Source organism: Thunnus albacares, chromosome 17 (genome assembly GCF_914725855.1).
Source record: "Thunnus albacares chromosome 17, fThuAlb1.1, whole genome shotgun sequence".
Lineage (NCBI taxonomy): Eukaryota > Metazoa > Chordata > Actinopteri > Scombriformes > Scombridae > Thunnus > Thunnus albacares.
In genome coordinates, this window is record NC_058122.1 from 5,666,180 (window position 1) to 5,680,970 (window position 14,791).

At 41.0% G+C, this 14,791-nt stretch overlaps 1 protein-coding gene across 8 annotated transcripts in view; it reads left to right on the forward strand.

The window, feature by feature from the left end:
• caskin1 (CASK interacting protein 1) overlaps positions 1-14,791 on the forward strand; it is a 115,587-nt gene that overhangs the window by 6,757 nt on the left and 94,039 nt on the right. Inside the window, exon 1 of one of the 8 annotated variants that reach the window (XM_044331386.1) lies at positions 4,409-4,480. The exons of the other annotated variants lie outside the window; for them this stretch is intronic. The gene's annotated coding sequence lies outside the window, so the exon portion shown is untranslated. Of the gene's footprint in view, positions 1-4,408; positions 4,481-14,791 lie in introns of those variants that run through there. 8 annotated transcript variants of the gene reach the window in all.

The following is a 14,791-nucleotide window of genomic DNA, read 5'->3' on the forward strand; positions in this document are numbered from 1 at the left end:
CTGAGGTCTGTGTTTGTTAATGGGCTGTCAGTGTTGGTGTGTCAAGGTGGGTGGTGTAATGTGTATTGATGTTTGTCATTTATTGTGTGTCATTAAAGGCTGTGTGTTTGTGGAAGAAAGAGATTTGTCTATGTGTCTGTTGCATCAGTAAAATGATTAAGATTCAACCTCTGGCACAATACCCGCCCCCTCCTCTCTCTCTGTTTACTGCCATGAGAGACTGACACATGCCTCCATCTCTACACAACACTATCTGCCTCCTTCCTTTTTTCTTTCTTGTAAGCCAGAGGAGATGCTAATGCTCACAGACCACTCTAGACACCACCCCCTGTCTCTCTCTCTCTCTCCCCCCCATCTCTGTGTTGATGTGCGAGGCTGGCAGAGGAGTAGAGCAGATGATTGCATCCACACCAGTGCACATTCACAAAGGAGCAGGCAGGCAGAGAGGAAGCCTCACATACTGTCAGCCAGAGTCTTCATATTTGTTAACTGTGCTCTCTCTGCAACTATAACCGTCAATGAAAGAAATATGGTGGAGAGAAGCTTGTTTTGGCTTTTTTGGGACACTATATCATACCATCCAGTACTGCTTAAAGCCTCATGCTGATAAATGTAGTTGTATGTTCAGTACTTGTATCCAGGATGCCAGCTCTTTGTCTTGCAGTACTGCTGTGAATTGTAACTGCCTGAGAATCATAACGAGTGCAGGTATCTCAGATGAGATAAGGTTTAAATGACATGCATTAGGGAGAGGAAAATGTATGCTGGAGGTGTTGCTGTCATATCATCAAAGAGGGCCTTGAAGAAATCATGTATAAAGTGGGGGTTTATTCCAGCTTGAGGCTGCATTAGCTGCTACTAGCATAACACACCTGAACTGAACTCTTGGTGGTTGAGTTGTGGGTAATTTAGGCACCAGGGTTTGACAAGAAAGAAGCATGGAATACAAAATACAAATGCCTGCAAAACTAATGAGATTCCCATCAGTCTCAGCTGTCCTTTGAGCTTAGTGCTAATTAGCAAATGTTAGCATGTTTGCATTCTAATCTAAGAACAGTGGATGAAATGTTTGATTTTGTATTTTGAGACTATTGTTTTGCATTGTTTGTTTTTCGTATGAGGTAAAAAGGATAGTCTCAGCTCATGCCATAAAACTTAATGCATGCCATGACTTTAATGAATCTGTCAGTTACTTAGAGTTTCAGACTTTCCTTTCAAACTGACTTTAGCATCAGTGGTTTTAAGTATAACCCACAAGTAATTAACATTAAGTGTTAGCTTGTTGTCCTTTGCTATTATTAGCAGCAAATTACTTTTATCAAAACAAATTTGCAGAACTGAAATGTGTCCAACAAAACAGGGGGTGGACATGAGGAGATTTTAAATATTGTATTTTAAATAGTCTAGGTAAAAACAGTGGGTACATGTTTGTGAGTTTTCTTAACTTCAGGTTTAATAATAAACTGTGAGGGCTAGCTAACCAGCTAATGTTACCCCTGAGTTTAAAGCCGTTTTGCTAACATTTTCTTGTTCAATATTGCATACATATTGTAATATTGTTAATATCATTAACAACTTATTTGATGTGAACATTAACATATGTTTTGTGAAACTGTGCCCCCTCAAAAAAACTGACTGCATGACACCCCTGGCCGCTAGCATGGCTAGAGTCAGTCTTGTTACATATAAAAGTCTATTTTGGAGCAAGTCGGCAAAGTGCACCTAAAGCATTTCATATTAAGTATGTTATTATATTAAGGCTTACATGGAGGGGAAAAAAGGCAAATATGCAAAAGATTGCTCCAACAGTGTTATTGATACAGAGTTTTATCTTAAACTGAAGTGCAGCATGTATTATAAATGATAATACTGAGAGAGTGGCTGGCTGAGTTCCCCGCATTTTCCTTCAAAACATCATCTCTCACTCCTGCTGCTGACTGCCTCTATGATTGAATTACAGAACAGATGGAGAGAGAGAGGGAGAGAGGTGGATGGACAATTTTGCTTTGAGGAAAACGGGGGAATGGCGAGAGGAGTCACAGAAGAGAGAGGACAGCAAAAAAAAAGAGATATCTTGTAGTCAAAAGAGGAGGGGAAGATGTTTCGTGATGAGGGAGTGAGACAGATGTATGAGGGTTGATGAAAGGCTGAAAGTGATGAAAGAGGGAACATGTCGATGAAACAGAGGGATAGCTGAACACCACCTCACTTAAATTCTGATTGCCGACTGCTGTGCACACATAAAGCTTCTCTCTCACACTCACTTACTCATCTACACAATGCACTGCACCAAAAATAACATCCACATAGTTTACTGGGTCGGTGGCAAGTTCAGGGAGAAGGAAAGAGCACAGGAGAGGTGATGTGATAGGACGAAGGAGAGGAAATATAAGCAGCAAGAGGAGGAAGTGTGAAGGAGAGGAGAGCAAAGCAAAAGTAAAATGCAGGTAAGGAGGTAGAGGTGACAATAAGGAGAGACAAGCAGCATAAAGATGGGACAGAAACAAGAGAGGTCCTATGTCGTGTGAAGTGCGATATGACAGTTAATGGTGGATGTCAGGACTATTCTATTCTATTCTATTCTATTCTATTCTATTCTATTCTATTGTAGCTACACACCAGATTAACAGGATGAGAAGGGAAGGGGAGTAAGTGGCTTAGTCTGGATATGAAGACCACCCAGAAAATGAGAAGGGAAGCGGGGTTGGACCTCCCTTGCTCAATCAGCACTGATTAAAGAAATGACATTAACCCCCCACTGTACTAGGTTATGCACACACACTCTCACATACACAAAAACACAGACACAACTTTCCCCAAACATCATAGGACTGGCACAGAAAGGTACAGACTGTTGGAATTTACCAGTGTGTGTGTGTAATAATTGTTACAGTGGAAGTCAAGCATTGCAGGAAGGGGACAAAAGTTGTCACGCTCACACACGCATGCTAGCACACTCCTCTGCAGCCATGAGAGTTGAGTCTCAGAGGTACTAGAGAGATAGAAAACAGACAACAGACAACTGAGCCATGTCATTTGAGACTTTTTATGTAACTAATATAATGGCTGTATGCATGTGTAGGTGTATGTTAGCTTGTAGAGGTGCACTCGCGTGTGTGTGTATGTGTCTTCTCATGAGCTGCTGCAGAGTGAGACTATGCCTCTACATCGCCACGCAGGATTTTTCCACTCATGCCCTGAATTCACAACATTGAGTGTATTCTTACTGCTTCAAATTAATGTTTGAGCAGCTAATAAAGGCAGGAAATTATGCATTTTTTTCACTCTCAGCTCTTAAACTTAAACTAACATGGTCTGGACAAGGTTTTACTGTACTCTACATGAGAAGCTTTTGGAAATGTTCCGCCCCACACCCACAGTGAATACATTTAGCATCGCCTTGGGACTTTCTGAATGAATACTGCCGCTCTTGCTATGCGAGTGGCCACTAACAACAGGGCTGTGACACAGTTTGGGTGCAGGCTCACGGCTTGGGAAAATGTGTCGTGCACTGACACACCCTTTGGCCAGGCCCTTTGATATCTGTGAGAATATTTTGGGGTTAAAGTTGCTGTATGATATTCTTCAGAAATACACTTTTCTTAAGAAGTAAAATAATGCTGTCTGCTACAGTGCAAAACGGTTCTAAACTAACTCTAAACTTAACAAATTTCTTCCATACACCTGAATTTAATGGATAAATAATTGACTATTGGCTAAGTACCACACCTTAGCTACTGTTGCTACGCCTGTCAAGCTTTCCGTTACTGCAAGGCAGGTTACAATTATAACGTTAATAGATTTACCACTTGGAAGTCTTAGTAAGGTTTGAAACAATGGGTCTTTTATTACAGACAGAGTTATACAAAAGCAGGCTTTGCATTTCTAGCTGGCGACTGTCGATTTTGCAAGCTGTAATTTTTAGGGCTGTAGTCTGCTGGTCGATTAGTCGGTCGATATGCTCTCATCCGACTGAACTCTCATTGGTCGAATAATCTCCGTGTTATTTTTATAAGGAGAAAAGTGCTACATCAGTAGCTTTCCAGGAGTAATCCATTATTTCCTGCGGCGGGAGGGACAGACTAACAAATTACCTGTGAAAACGGGGTGTTTTCAAAACACCCCCGTTGTTTTCACAACTTTGAACTCGCCCAACCTAATGGAGACTGCTGGACCTAACTGTATTGTACGTTTATTGAACGTACTGAACGTTTACTCAATGTGTGTTTCTCCATAATGACACAACGAGAACCCCCGCCAGGCCCCAAAAAATATTTTTTAACATTTGATATCCGAATGAATGGCTATTCATTCGATAGCGTTTGAGAGTCTCTGTGCCGGTACGTGAGTCAACCTCTGTCGTTGCCTGGGAACGAGCCACGCGACTACCGTTAAGGAGTATGTTTGCGTGGCGAGTGGGAAAGAGCGAGGGGCAGAGAAGTGACGGTGGATGTGAGCGGGGCAGAGGAAAGGATTAGCGGTAAGTTGTCAGTCTGGTAGTAAATGTACAGTACAGACTATAGTGTGTCAGTTAATAAATGTTAAAAAGTCACGTCTGTTGTTTCCCCAAATGCTGGAAAAATAAAGGGGGTTAGCTCCAAAGTTAGCAACAATGGGTTAGCATAACCCGAAGACACAAAACAGAGAAATACTTATCAGCTGTAGCTAGCTAGCTAAGTAAGCTAATGTTAGCTACATGACTTGAAAACACCATCTTCATTGGACTTTTTAATGTTCCCAGCTGATTTATTTTAAAACAAGAATCTTGTAAAGGAGGTAGGCTATGCGTTTGGTGGCCACATACAAAACTAAAAGACAGCATCCTCACCAGTTGATTAAATAAAGAAACAGCATTTTTATTGTGATGTAGTGTACAACCATGTCTTAGTAGTATGATAGTGAAAGTATGATATGGAAAAATCAAAAACTTATTTTGTTCTAACATATCCCTATTTTGCTGCTTACTTGTTTGTCTTGTCAAACTGAATATTTTCACTTTTAACGTTACAAGAGAAAAGGCTTTTAGGATGAGAACTAACCGTTGTGTTTGGCAATGGCTAACGCCATCATGGGTAACATTGCTGGGGTTGCTGGATTGTGAACTTCTAAAGCCAGTAAAGAAGAGGACAGAGTCGCTCATGTACCCTATACTCTGTAGGAAATACTACAGTGGATGTGCTATCGTGATGAGGTCTTTTCCTCGGTTACTGTAGGTTGGTTGTAGGTTCAGAGACGCTAATGGTTGCAGCTTACATTAGGACAGATGACACACAAATGAAACCATTCCTTACATTTTTGCATTTATGTTTTTTTGGTTTTGGGAAGGCTAAAAAAAAGACAACACCTACCAAACTTACAGTAAACAAATCCAATGGTTGCTAAGCTATGATTGGAGAATCACTGTTCGGAGGCCGAGTTTGGTGAACGGGCAATTGCTGACAGTGAGATGAGCTGTCAAGCAGCTGTCACTCAACATGGGTTTCATGTGTGTCCACAAACCTGTTGTTGTGTCAGATGGATTCATGAAATGATCATCCTATAGAAGGGCTGTGTGGTCCCACCTCTCTGGATTAACCGCTCTGAAAAGGTAGCTGATCCATTACTGTAGCTGTATGCACTAGTAACATCACCATCTGGTGTAACAAAATATCTGCATGACCGCTCCTTTCATAGCATGTGTGTGTGTATGTGTACATACTCATACAGGAGGCAGAGATCAGAGACCAGAAGGGACTGTCCAGCAAGACAGATGTTGAGTCTGGCCCAGTGTGTGTGTGTGTGTGTGTGTGTGTGTGTGTGAGGCAGTATGTGTGTATGTGTTTCCATACATAACCTAGTACATGTGTGATCCAGCAGCTGAACAGATGTTTGGTGTTGGACTGCTGCCCACACAGCAGCAGATTTGCAAAAGATGCCGTATAATGTACCTGACCTCTAATGCATTCACTTACAGTATGTGTGTGTGTGATAGTGTTTGAAAGTTCACGTGCATGTGCATTTTCATCCAAATCCAGCTTTAACAATACATCAGATTACTTATTGACAGCCATCTGACATGATTTCAAGCCAGGTCTGTCTTTTCTTTCTTCTTTTTTCCCTATTTTGGTATTTTGTATAACCCTCACTGTCTTTTTCCGCTTGTCTCAGTTGGATGCTTTCAGTCTCGTAAAACTCAGCACTGTGAAATCAATCTCGCCCATATGAACCTACTTGAGTCCTTTTTCAAGGAGGAAACCGAGCATGCCCACCTAGCTCTTCATGCACGGATAGTTATTGTAGAACTCTTTCATCTGCATTAGTGCAACAAATTAAAAAATGGCAATTTCATTTTCTACAGTGCAGCCTTGATTTATCCAGGAAAAGGCTTGCTGTACATGACCATTTTACACACTGCCCCATAAATCATATGTAGACCTATTATTACAATGGAATACCTAATAAAATTAGAGCTTTGCTTTTGTCCAGTGAGCAGCTCCACAGGGTTGGCAAGAGTATAAAAATAAACCTCTCAAGCAAAGATACATTAGTGGTGTGAAAAAAGCAACTGAAAAGGGTTTTGGTTTGGATTTTGTTACGAAATTGGATGATGGCAAAAATATCTAAATTCAAGTGATTGCGGGAGGGAGGTGATGTCTCCCACGGACTTCCAACCGGTTGGTCTGATTAGGATGAAAAGAAGAAAAGAAATCGACTGTGTGTTGCAGGAAACAAGAGCTGAAATGATTACTTGCTTGATAAACAATTTTGATTATTATGTAAGACATTTTCTAAGCAAAAATACACTGGTCCCAGCTTCTCAAATATGATTATTTGTATTTTTGTAGAATTTTAATAGTTAAGTATGTAATATAAAAGTATTCACTCAGGTTTTTACACAACTGACAAAACAGACAATATTACAGAAATTTCAAAATTACTGGGTCCTAATTAGAATAATGGTCCTGTTACAGCAATATAACACTGCACATAAAAATTTTAAAATTTCGTTTGAAACTGCTTAACGCTAGCTCGCTCATCAAGTTGACTTTTGAGGAATAGACAGTCTGCTCCTTTGATTGGTCACTTTGAATACTGAACATGACCATTGACCCCTGATTGTTTGGTTTGATCATTGACACAGTTGAAGACAGTTGCTTGAGAGATCAAAGGGAAACATAACAATAAATAATGATATTCAGCAGCTGATTCTCTGTTTTATTCTCCGTCTTACACTCATGAAAAAGTGTTAGACATCATAGTTAAAGCCTTAACACTATTTAAACCCACTTTCAGATTTGTGAAACCTTTATTTTGCTTATGAGAAAAGAAAAAAGGCGATTTCATTGTTATTTCTTACTTAGACTTGTCATATCTGGACTAGATTACCAAGGAGACTCCAGAGAGTCATTAAAACACAGTTTCAGATTTGTGAAACCTTTATTCTTAATCGCTGTGAAACAATCAGATAACTTTTTACTGATCTGATTCACCGGCTTTCTGGCTACCACCACTTCCTCTCCTCATTCACTCTCTTGCTCACTCGACCACAGCTGCTCTCTCTCTCTCTCTCTCTCTCTCTCTCTCACGGGCGCTCTCAGCTCTCTTTCTCTTTTTCTCGTCTGTTTTGAAATGAATCAGGAAGCCGACAGCAAAGTCTAACTTTACTTTAGACGTTATCAGACAAAGAGAAACGTCCTCCCCTCCTCCTGGTGACATCTTTATACTCCCTCATGGGAGAGTTTACAGCTCTGATCAGTCTGATCGCCGGTTGTGATTGGCCACTGAAGCATGACGTTGGCTTGCGTTTCTCCAGAAGTTGACTCTGGATCAACTTTCTCGACGCAGGCCAGTGTGGCGCTGCTGCAGCCATAAATGCACTAACCCCATTCAAATGAATGAGAGGACTGGCGTTTTCACCGCACCACCTGATTTGGTCTGAATATGGCCTCAGGATTGCATGATTATTGAATGAAATGTCCTCTATTGCTGTTGAAGAAAGAGAAGAGCAAGTTTTACTGCCTCACTTTGTCACTTTCCCTCTTTTTCTGAAATAAATTAATACATGGTGCAAAGGTGATTTTATTTGTGCGTTTACAATATACTAAAAATAATTTAAACCAGAGAATTAGACTGCTCCTAGCATCACTTTTTAGCAGTAAACTGCGGTGTTATGTACATCATTGGATGTTAACGTTACATCTGTATCACCTGTGTTTCGTTATCAGATCTGTGAAGGTGAACAAGTGCCCACCGATAGTAAATAATTGCAATGTTCAAAGCAGGATCTGGAGCTGGCGATGAAGGCCTCCCCTTCATCTAACTCATAAATATTTCAGCCTTTCCTTGTGTAGTCTCTTTGGCTGTGAGGACACCTCTCCCGCTGATCTGGAGGAAGATATCTGGGTCAGATTTATTTTCCAGGAAGCTTGAACTCTTCAAAAATATGCGTTTAGGCTGATGGTTAGAGATGATCAGTGAACTTGTGACTGGAAGACTTTCAGACCATCTGAACCCAATCCTCAGAGCAGCTGGGAAAACTAAAGGATATTAAGTGAGTGTGAGCTCTATCCTCCCTAACGGAAGAAAGAACGGCAGGAAAAGAGAGAAAGGAAAAATAAGAAAAGAAACAAATGAACGAGGTGGAAGATAAAACGACAAATCTTGCCCTTGGTGTTTTTGATGTGTCACAGTTCTGTCTCTCTAAACTGAAACATCTCTGTTTGTCTGCTAAGTCACCACAGACCTCATGGCAAGACATGTGATCTATCACACACACACACACACACACACACACACACACACACAGGCACCATGAATATGCCGGTACACAAGAACCAGCAACACAACACTTAAACACACATGTATGGAGAACAGACACAAACAGACACACATGTTAAAGGTCTATTTACATGTTTTTCTTTATACAACAGACAGATCTATATGTCCTCTGTTTACGTCTTTCTCTCTTTTTCTTCCCAACAATAACTTGCAGTTTTCCATTATTCTTTTGGAATAAGAAGTGTTTGACCTTCTGCTCTTGACATCTGTGATGCTGTTTGCAGAGCCAAAAATAGGATTTATGTTTACATCTACCTTAGTCATTTATTCTTCTATTAGTAAGCATGGCCCCACTACATTTCACATATACTGCTGGGAAAAGTAATTATTTTTAGCCATGCTAGCAGCTTGACTCTAGGGATGGCAGTGTTGGTTTAGTTCAAACTGAAATATCTCAACTCTAACAGCTTTCTTTTTCATTTGACAAACATTATACCTGCTAAACTTCAGCATTTTACATTGTCATCGCTAGCATGTTATGTTAGCATGCCGACATTAGCATTTAGTTCAAAGCACCACTTTTTGCCTACAGCGTCACAGAACCCCTAGCATGATTGTAGACTCTACTTTAATTCAATAAGAACCAAATATATGAAGCCATTTATTCCAGTAAAACTAGATGAGGTTGACTTTGATTAATAATGCAGGTCAAAGTCCGATAACAAGTGGAAAGTGCAAGAGAGCAAGTAAAAAGCAGGGTGCGAATTGCAAATGTTTACACCTCAATGTGTGAAAAAATATGAAACTGCATCCTGTGCTGAGTCATTGGTTGTACCATCACAGTAAAAGACCAAGATAGACATCATTTGCTTCCCTGTGCTGAATTCTGATGGGTCACGTCATGCAGTAAATGTAAAGACTGGCCAAAAAGACAAATGTGGATGTTGGCACATATGTTTCAGGGACTGGTTAAATTTGCATCAGTGTGTTTGCACAGACCATAAATTTCCGGATAGCCTGTCACTTGCAGTGCCTACCTCCATATTTTTTCTCTCTACATCTCATTCTGCCTCCCTCTTTCTCCTGCCCCCTGCTCCCCCTTCCGTCTCTGCATGCCCAATGAATCAGTCTGGCTGGCAGTGTGTTGCTGTCAGGGAGCTGGTGAGGGTGATTAGTCATGTTGAACCGGGCCAGGATCTGGACGGCCCGAGCTGACAACAGGAAAAGAGGGATTCTAGAAGATTCCACCAAAGCAACAGCTGCCTGCTTTCCTTATTCCTAGTGCACTGTATTTCAACCTTTACAGTGGAAAGACGGGAGAGAGGGAGGGAGGGGGGTTAAAAAAAGAAACATAGGTCCCAGACCAGTTTTAAATAGTACACCTTTTATCCAGATGAGCCAAAATGATGGTCCAACATCTGTCCCTCCATTCTGCCCCAGAAAAGCGCATGTGTTTGTGGGTTATGAGTATGTGTGTGTGCTTGTGCATGTGACTGCAGCTTAGTGTGTGTGTCTCATGATTGCTTCTGGGACTGCGAATAGGTCTGCGTATGTGTGCTCATGTGTTTGTACATGCATTTGTCCATACAAGTCCCTTTAAATGCATGTGTGAGCATCTACAGACGAGTGAGCCCAAGATCAAAGCGTAATCTACGGTGGCCCCTGAGGACAAAGCACACGCAAGAGTGAAAGCACAAACAGTAAGAAAAACATGCTCCAAATCAAGAAATGCTACAAATATCAATACACATATAAAAGGGGAAAACATATGCAACAAGAAAAATGCTACAAAGCTAATCGCTACACTTGGCAAGTTCAACTCAGGAGTTATTTTCATTCATATATAGTGGATGATTTTTATTGAAGTCCACAGATGCAGCGCTGTTCTGTTAATTTTATCTTCAGATTAGCAAATGTGGCAGCAACTAATATTATATATCATCTCTGAGACCAAAATTTATGTTCTAAAAGGAATTATATCATATATCAATACTACAGACATCAGCGCCAGTGGTAAATTACCAAAAGGCTTGTTGAGATAAAGACTGTTTCCTCCAGAATGACCACATACATTGACCAGCCAGTCATCTCTGGATCTGGGCCATTCTCACTCGGCTGCAGGGTGAAAGCGTCATGAGCAAATTTCCAAATAGCATAATAAAATGCCATGATAACAGTCCTCGCCAGTATTTTTGTTGTTGCTTGTGTTTTACCTTTTTGTATGTGTTTTTTGAGCATTTGTTGCATTTCTGGATTCCCTTAATATCTATGCTTTCACTCTTCTATGTGCTTTGTCCTTTGGGGCCACCATAATAATTAGGTTAAATTCATAACACAGACTGCAGAAAGAGAAGAAAACTTTCATTTTTATATGCAATAATCATGCAACACACAACATACTGGTTCACAAACATAGAAAATGGATTTTGTGGTTGCTTTGAGCAGCATTGAAACTTAAAGTCGACATTTAGTATGAATGTAAAAGGGTGAGTTTCAACAATGTGAGCAGACATGAGCACTGTGCAGCATGTGTGTGTTTACATAGTATGTTGTACCGACATCCGTGTTCAGTTAAGTCGTCTGCTTTGATCCCTCTGATGCAGTAGGTGTGTGTTCAGCGCGTCAGCCAATGGAGGAGAAATAGTGGCGTCCCTGAGCCAATGAGCAGTGTTGTTTGTATGTTCTGGCTAATGGGCTGGTTGTATGCAGCTGTTCAACACATGCAGAACATGTGGTTTGGCTCTGAACGCTTGTGCGTATGGCAAGTGTGCATGCATGCGTATATATACATATATATATATGTGTGTGTGTGTGTGTGTGTGGTGAGTTGGTGCCAAACCCGCTGTGGCCCCGCCTGGTTCTGGTTTCAGTTTTCTTTCACTTTTTTTTTTTTCCATCCCTCCCCCTCTACCTAGCTTATCTTTCCACACTTTCCTACTCTTACTCTCTTTCTCTCTCTCTCTCTTGCTCTTCCTCTCGCTCCTTGTTCCTGGAGCCATCGCCATGGCAACAAGCAAGCAGTGCCGGCCAGGAAATTTCTGGAGCATCGACAGTTATTCCAATTCAGCACCACGGGATCCAGCCAGACACTTTAGCCCGGCGCTGTGTGTGTGTGTGTGTGTGCGTGTGTGTGTTAGCATGGGATTACACCATAGTCTGACAATACAGATTAGCACAGCAGACCTACTGGCCCACTGGCTATCATACATTCCGTATCTTTTTCCCTTTCTTTTCCTTTTCTTAATCGCTTGTCATCAGTCTCTGCTCTCCTCCTCTCATCCCTCTTTTTGTCTCTTCCCTCCGCTCTCATTCCACTGTCCCCTCTCATCCCTTCTCATCTTTCCCTTCATCCCATTCTGCCGTTCCTGGCCCCCTACCTTCTCTCCCTCCGGTCCATCCTTTTCATCTCTGCATCCATCACCCATCCTTTTCATCCCTCTCTTCCCCTCCTGATCTCTCTGCATGCCTCCCTCATCCTGCTCTCCTTCCCTTTGCTCGCCTCATATGCCTTTTCCAGTTTGAGTCTCATCCCGCTGCTAACCTACCTCCCCTCCTCTCCTCTCCCAATCACCCAGACCTCCTCCTCAACCCTTGAGGGATTTGATGAGATATTCCCTTTCACATGCTTATACCCTAATCACTCTTGATCTTGAGACTTTTATCTTTGACTGTATCATCTCTTTCCCAGTTCTTTCTTCTCTCCTTCCCTCTTCACCCCCATCCCAGTGGGTGAACTCCGGGCCCCCTCTGCATGCTTCTATGGTTGCAGGGCCAGGTGCCAACATAAGGGGGATGGTGCAGTGTGGGTAGCAAAAGGGAAACTCGTTGTTCAACTCAGTGTAATAGTATATCTGGGCTCTGAGTTGCTTTTTCATTATTAACTAGTTCTTTTAGTTGACTTAGCTTGCACAAAGATGGAACATTATTGTAAAATATCAGGAAAGAAATCTCACCATGCATTGGCAGGCTTTTTGAGTTAATACAATATAAAAACTTAATCTCTTGTTGACCTTTACTATCTTTTTATAGTTTCGTCAGCCTGCTTTCTTTAATTTCCTTTGTGAATCGGCCTAAAATCAAAAAAATCAATAAACAAGACCGAGAGTTGAGGAAGACTCGGTTGACCGTTGACATTAATCTTGCGCTTCCGACTGATAGCAACACAAAAGATAGCCGACTGAAAGGCCACATTTACACCCGGTATTAAAATGTGTTCTTGTTTTCTAAATTGTGCCCGCACTGTGATTTGATCTCGATGTGCAAATTAGCTACGTAGAGCCTGTGGACATGTCAACAAACATGCCAGGTCAAGGAAACTGCTGCCACAAATAGACATTCATCTCTAAATCATTTTTTGTGAAGGATGACTTCTGAAAAAATGATCAACACCACTTTGGAAATAAGAGAGAAGACAGAAGCGTATTCACTGAAGAGGTCACAATTGAATATTGAATTTGGGAACAGCTATTGTAATGATGTGTAGTGCATAGTAGTAGATTGAGTAACGTTATTGCTTTGCACAAACAAGTAACTACAGCAGGGGTTGGTGTCAGTGTCTGTTGATTTTCATATGAACATATAGATGAGCCTGACTGGATACTGATCCAGTATTCTATGGCTGTAGGGCTGCTAGCTTAGCTAACTGATTCCTAGAGGGCTTTCTTCTCGTTAGCTACGGTAGCTAACGGGAAGAAAGCCCGCTAGAAATCAAAAGACAAGGTTATTCAGGTAGTCTACTCAATACAATTAAAACCAAGTGTACACAGATATAAGTAGTGTGTCTTCAGATCTGCCTGTGCAATATTCCACATTTAATATATAGCAATAAGACAATAGAAAGAGGCTTTAAATTGAGCCTTCATTTTCTCAGGAGATGGTACCCGCAGGTATAAATGGAGTAAAAATGATGTTACCTTTACATCCACATGCACAGAAAATGATGATTATATTAGCTTACTTTTTTATAAATGGTGTCTTGCTAGCTTGCATTTTTGTAAAACTTTCAATTAATTGATTATTGTACTGTATATATGCTTTATCCTCTCAATATATATTCCAGCAGAACAGAAAAAATCATTTTAAAATGCTAAATGATACTTGAAGTGTAAGTTATTTTTTTTATTGCCTCACATTGGTTATACCTAATGTAAATACAGCAGGAGAAACTTGCAATGCTTACATCACTGTAAAGCTCACATGTGTATAACATGTTTCAAGTTTAGCATTGGACAGAAGCCTGCATTTTTTATATAACACTTAGAAAAAACAAAAACAAAAAAAAACCTATTATTGTTGAAGAAAATATCTGTCGGAAATAGTATAAATGATTTGTTATGCAGAGAAACAGGCCAGTAGGCTCAGTGCAGAGCTGGACTATCAACATAAGACAGACAGTAGCTGCAGACACAGGTACAATAAGGCTATTGTTCTTCATGTAATTCTACCACACACACACACACACACACACACACACACACATGCCCCTCCAGTCTCTCTTTCTCCCTCCTTGTCTCATTCACACACACTCGCACTACATGTAGTTTCTAAACTAGTACACTCACGTCGGTACACTCTCGCTGCACAGAAAAAAAACTGGGACAGCTCCGTTATGATGATCACACACTTGACACACACATACACACACACACACACACACCTTCTCTCTGTCAGTGACAGTCCAAAGCTTTCCATTGGTTAGTATGTGTGAATAGGTGACATACAAAGAGACATTTAATAGGTTGACAATTCAGAGAGAGAGAGAGAATGAAAGAAAGAAAAGAGAGGAAAGACTGAGAGAGAGCAGTCGGGTGCCTGGTTTCAAAGATCTTGAGTGTGCTCTTTAAACCCAGGATCAATTTAAAAGCTCGCTTCCCGAACTTTCACTGCTTCAAATTCAAAAGAGAAAGTCAGTCTCTCATCTTTGGATTGCAGGCTCTTTAAAATCTCTCTCTGTTCATGTTGAGGCCCACAGAGGCCTGCAAAGTACTCAAAACTGGAACACTAACATATTCTTTGGCATAAATAAAGATTTACA